This window comes from Podarcis bocagei, assembly GCF_964188305.1.
Source record: "Podarcis bocagei genome assembly, chromosome: 3".
In the NCBI taxonomy this organism is placed as follows: domain Eukaryota; kingdom Metazoa; phylum Chordata; class Lepidosauria; order Squamata; family Lacertidae; genus Podarcis; species Podarcis bocagei.
In genome coordinates, this window is record NC_138127.1 from 98,251,497 (window position 1) to 98,257,496 (window position 6,000).

A 6,000-nucleotide genomic window follows, 5' to 3' on the forward strand; every position below is an offset into this window, starting at 1 on the left:
CTCCTCTGAGCCATCCGTTCTAGTGCATTTTAATTTCAGTTTATCTGTTTGGTCGTTTAACGCAATGAACCAGGCATCGTAAACACACTTCCCACCAGGAAACCGAAAGCCGCCAATACACTTCCACTGCTGAAAAGGTTTTAGTTCAAGATCCTGAACAAATCAAATCAAACCAACACGGCAGGTTTTCACCTCCTTTCTCTAACATACAATAATCTTATTTGGAAAGCGGCTTAAGAGGGGGTAATGCGGGAAAGAGGTAATACTCCAACGTTGAATGCTGTGTGAGAGAGAAAATCAATTAAAATGCATTTGAATTTCATTCCCCCCCCCTCTGTTTGCAGAAAGTCGCCCTTTTACAATTAGCCTTGATTGCGATCTAATTGTGAATGCAAATCATTTTTTTTTGCCTTTTTGTTTTGCATTTATTTGGAACTTTTTATACGAGGGCTAAGTGGGAAATAATTAGCATAGGTAAAAAGCAGGCCTGTATAATGGTGGGACTTGGGTAACACAGAGACACCTTCCAGAAATGAAATGAAAATTATTCCTTCACGTCTCCATCTGGAAACTGTGAGCCTAGATGCAAAGATGAAAATATTAGCTGGCAGGATGGGGGCGTTTGTGCAATTTCAAATCCCAGCAGCTCTTATCTGCATATGCCTGATCCTTCCCCCCCCCTCCCCCATTCACTTCAAAGGAGGAATTAAATTGATTGGTCCAGAAATGAACAAGCTGCTTCGGGCCTAGTCAGTTTCACTGCTCAGTTTCTAGTGACTGAGAAGCAATTCTCCATTCACTTCAATGGTGTAGTGGGGGGTGGCACTCGATAGGAAATGCTTTGCTGGGGGATAACAAAATACAGGGAGTTGAGGAGGGTCAGTGGAGGAGGAGTAAGAAATTCCCCTATTTTCATCTGAGGAATGTTGGAGGGTATACCAGTCTGTGGGGTTGCCTTGTCTGTCAACTGCCTCTTCCTTGGTCTTCCTTGCACAACTGAGCCCCATTATTATTATTATTATTATTATTATTATTATTATTATTAGGCAAGAGGAGGCGACAAATCTAGAATTAGTTGGCTCTGCCTGTCTGTCAAACCAAAATAAAATGTTCGAGAACGCCTGCGAACACCATCTTGGTAGTCAAGATAACCCCCAAACTAATTAGTATTTGTTGTGAGAATGAGCTCAGTACAGTGGTACCTCAGGTTAAGTACTTAATTCGTTCCGGAGGTCTGTACTTAACCTGAAACTGTTCTTAACCTGAAGCACCACTTTAGCTAGTGGGACCTGCTGCTGCCGCCGCGCTGCTGCTGCACGATTTCTGTTCTCATCCTGAAGCAAAGTTCTTAACCCGGGGTACTATTTCTGGGTTAGCAGAGTCTGTAACCTGAAGCGTATGTAACCCAAGGTACCACTGTATATGTTTACGTTCCCTTGATTTGATATATGCTAATGGGCTTGCTTTGATGCTGTGCTTCTCTGTGGATCTTGGGGTGCTGGGCTCTCAGCCTAGAGAGAGGAAAAGTTTTGGATGGCTGCCACCTGTGGCCTCACTGACCAGGTGTGATAGGAGGTTCTGGGCAAGCTGATATGTGCAGCTTTGAGCATAAAGGCAGTATGCAGTGCTATTTTTCTAGAAAAATAGGTTTCGGAACTCACCATGAACTTCGTTCCCTTAGAATGGCCACGGTGCCCACCTGAGGGGTGCCGGAACTGAGTTCCGGTGAGTTCCAGCTGAAGAAAAGCCTTGGCTGTATGAACATTTGCTTGGGCATGGACAAGTCATGGCAAGCTCTCACTGGTGAGGGTTGCATCCTGCGTCTGTAATGGCAGCGAGGCCCAGCAAACTGGTTTATGGCAAGCTTACGCCATCTGATAATAAATCACTAGAACAGATCACTCTGCCCTTTTTGACATCCTCCTTTGGTTTACGTGCACCAGACCATTCCCACAAGCTTACCTTTGGCCTGCGGTTCAGAACACTTGTCATTGGCTATGGCAGACCCTCCAAGTGTCCCTATTTTCCAGGGATGTCCCTGATTTAGAGAAGCCGTCCCGGTTTCTGATTTGATCCCGGAATGTCCCACTTTTCCTTTGTTGTTGTTTAGTCGTTTAGTCATTTCCAACTCTTCGTGGCCCCATGGACCAGAGCACGCCAGGCACTCCTGTCTTCCACTGCCTCCCGCAGTTTCGTCAAACTCATGCTGGTAGCTTCGAGAACACTATCCAACCATCTCGTCCTTTGCCGTCCCTTTGTCCTTGTGCCCTCCATCTTTCCCAACATCAGGGTCTTTTCCAGGGAGTCTTCTCTTCTCATGAGGTGGCCAAAGTATTGGAGCCTCAGCTTCAGGATCTGTCCTTCCAGTGAGCACTCAGGGCTGATTTCCTTCAGAATGGATAGGTTTGATCTTCTTGCAGTCCATGGGACTCTCAAGAGTCTCCTCCAGCACCATAATTCAAAAGCATCAATACTTTGGCGATCAGCCTTCTTTATGGTCCAGCTCTCACTTCCATGCATCACTACTTTTCCTTAGGATGTCCCTATTTACATTGGAGAAATATTGGCGGGTCTGCTATGGCTCCACCTAGTGTTCGTAGGCTCTCTTCCTTCCTCCCTATCAATGGGCATCAGCTGGGAGCAAGCTTGGTTTGGGGATTCAAGATAGGCCATACAGCACACACAACTCTGCTTTACAACACCTCAGTGCTCCCATGCCCGCGCACACACCAGCATCCATCAATGAAGGAAATAGCTCACTCAGCCTAATGATAGGGCCGGCCCTGATATCCTGGGCTTGAACCAGAGCTATCTAGTGCAATCCTCTGATTTACCAGCCACAGTACAGCTGCTGATGGCTGAAGCACAATCCAGGTAGTAGCTCCACCCGACCTTGGCTGACCACCATGATAAAGACGTCAAGAAGCACGGTCAGCAGACAAAACGTCTGAGGAAGCTGGGGCCTAGTGGGAAACGGAGGTGCTGTAATTCAGAAGTGTTGTTCTTGGCTGAAGCAGTTAAAGAAGAAAGATGAAAGGCAATTTCTGGAGGCTTCAACAGTTAGGCACCAGACTTATTACCGGATAAATGAGGTGGAAGGGGCATTGCCGGAAGCAAAACAACAGCGACTGCTGCCAAATTATAACATAGTAAATATGTTTGCAGTAGCTGAGTGGACCCCGCTGCTGACAGGTTCAAGAGGCCAGTCAACCCCTATTAATTTAGACCTTTGCAGGTTCATTCCCCGAGGTTAGTGTATATACAGACGCTGTTAACTACGTAGGGCCAAAAATGGCTTGTGTGTGTGTGTGTGTGTGAAAATTTGCAGGAAGCTATGCAACAGAGTTTCCCAGTGTTGATGTATGGAAGTGAGAGCTGGACCATAAAGAAGGCTGATCGCCGAAGAATTGGTGCTTTTGAATTACGGTGCTGGAGGAGACTCCTGAGAGTCCCATGGAATGCAAGAAGATGAAACCGATCCATTCTTAAGGAAATCAGCCCTGAGTGTTCACTGGAAGGACAGATCCTGAAACTGAGGCTCCAATACTTTGGCCATCTCATGAGAAGGTGGAAAAGACCCTGATGTTGGGAAAGATGGAGGGCACAAGGAGAAGGGGACGACAGAGGAAGAGATGGTTGGACAGTGTTCTCGAAGCTACCAGCATGACTTTGACCAAACTGCGGGAGGCAGTGGAAGACAGGAGTGCCTGGCGTGCTCTGGTCCATGAGGTCACGAAGAGTCGGACACGACTAAACGACTAAACAACAACAACAATGCAACAGAGGCTGGAATTCTGCTTCAGGTTCTGGCTACTACATTATGAGAAGGACATTGACAAACGAGAGGAGGTTTAGTCAATGTGATGCCCTCCAGATCTTGCAGGACTTCAGCACCCATCTCCTGACATCTAGAGCAAGGATGGAAGAAGGCATCATTTCTGCTCATCCCAGCTTTCATCGCATGCAGAACTGTTTCCATCCCACTGCAATTTGTCTTCCACCAAAAACTGTGTTGTTTGTCTCACTGTCTGCTGTATAGAAATTAATTACGGTGTGCATTGCAAACAAACAGATGTGGCCCCCAGATGGTTGCTTAGAAGCGATTGTGGCCCTCAGGCTGAAAAAGGTCCCCTACGCTGGCTTTGAAGGCAGAATAAGGGAAAGGGGGCCAATATGCATTGGCTTCCCCGGGTTCAAACCAACCAAAGCCAACAGAACTCTTGTAGTTACACGGAGAAGACTGAAGGTAAGAAACAGACAAAGGTCATTGAAATTTCAATGAGATTCCTTGTCTTATCCTGCATCAGCACACGGCAGTGCTACCTGTTGTGCCTTCTAAGGAATCCTAAATCTCTGATAGTGTGTGTTGGGGATGGGGAGGAAGGAGTAAACATCCAAGAGGGATATCGCATGGAAAAAACATTTTCCCCCCAACCAGATATTCAAAACTGAGGTATGATGAAGAGAAAAATCAGGGTGGGGGTCCCCAAATGGGGGGGGAGGAAGGGAGAGTTACATGCACATCAAAGCCTTCCAAGTTGTAACACATGTTTGCGCTTTGTGGCTGCGTTCGCCGCGATGTTATCAAAGCCTCTTGATGTTCCCATCATCTTATACACCCTTCCCTACGTGAAGCATCTATCTGGGCTTCCTTGGTGGATAAGATACTGGGGAACTGAATACATTTCCACACATAAATGTTTTATTTCATATATAATGCACCCAACCTCAAAGCGGGGGAAATAAGTGGGGTGGGGGTTACAGAATCTTTCTAGCATTATCTTCGAAAAGAGGCTTAAGTCAGACGGCAGCCTGTTTGATCTCAGAGGACGAGTGTAGACACAGGGAACATGTGAGGGAACGTGTGGCCCGCTTTATCACATGCAACCGCCATCTTTATCCAAAATAAAGCAGCAGCATCATCATCATTAATTACCCATCCTTCGTTGAGGGAAAGTTACAACAATTAAAACAGAATATTATAAAAAAAATCTTAGAAAGAAGGTGAGTTCTGTATATCTCACCTTCCCCCACTTCCCCCTATTCCTCCTTCTTCCCTCATAAATCTCTCCTCCACCTCCAAAGCACCTTGGATCTTCGCTGTTTCTCCTTTCTCCTGTTTCTACCTACCTGAGACATCTCCACATGCCAACCTTTTAACTGTCACGGGATGCTCTCTGAATTCTCCCAACACAAGACTTTCCCACCCAGCTGGATTCCCTCACCCTGACATTAACTTCTTTAAATGTAAAGGGACCCCTGACCATTAGGTCCAGTCGCAGACAACTCTGGGGTTGCATCGCTCATCTCGCTTTACTGGCCGAGGGAGCCGGCGTACAGCTTCCGGGTCATGTGGCCAGCATGACTAAGCCGCTTCTGGCGAACCAGAGCAGCACACGGAAACGCCGTTTACCCACCGGAGCGGTACCTATTTATCTACTTGCACTTTGACGTGCTTTCGAACTGCTAGGTGGCAAGAGCAGGGACCGAGCAACGAGAGCTCACCCTGTCATGAGGATTCAAACCATTGACCTTCTGATCAACAAGCACTAGACACTGTGGTTTAACCCACAGCGCCACCCGTGTCCCTTAATTTCTTTAGAGTGCTTATAAACCGCCATTCCACCAAGCGAATCTCAGGACAAGGGGCAGCAAAAATCTAGAAAGATTATTAGAAGGAGTCTTAGAATCATAGAGTAGGAAGGGGCTACGAGAGTCATCGAGTCCAACCTCCCCACCCCCACCCCCCAAAAAAAACACATGGAGCTCAAAGCCACAACCCTGAGATTAAGAGTTTCATGCTCTACAGACGGCATACAGCAAACGCCGGCAAAAGCGTAACACTAAAAGCTATTAGCACCTGGTTCACTTATTTAAGGGCTTATAAACCACTTCCCGATAAATGTTCCCAAAGGGGTGTGTGGGAAGAAGAGTTTGGATTTGGATTTGATATCCCGCCTTTCACTCCCTTTAAGGAGTCTCAAAGCGGCTAACATTCTC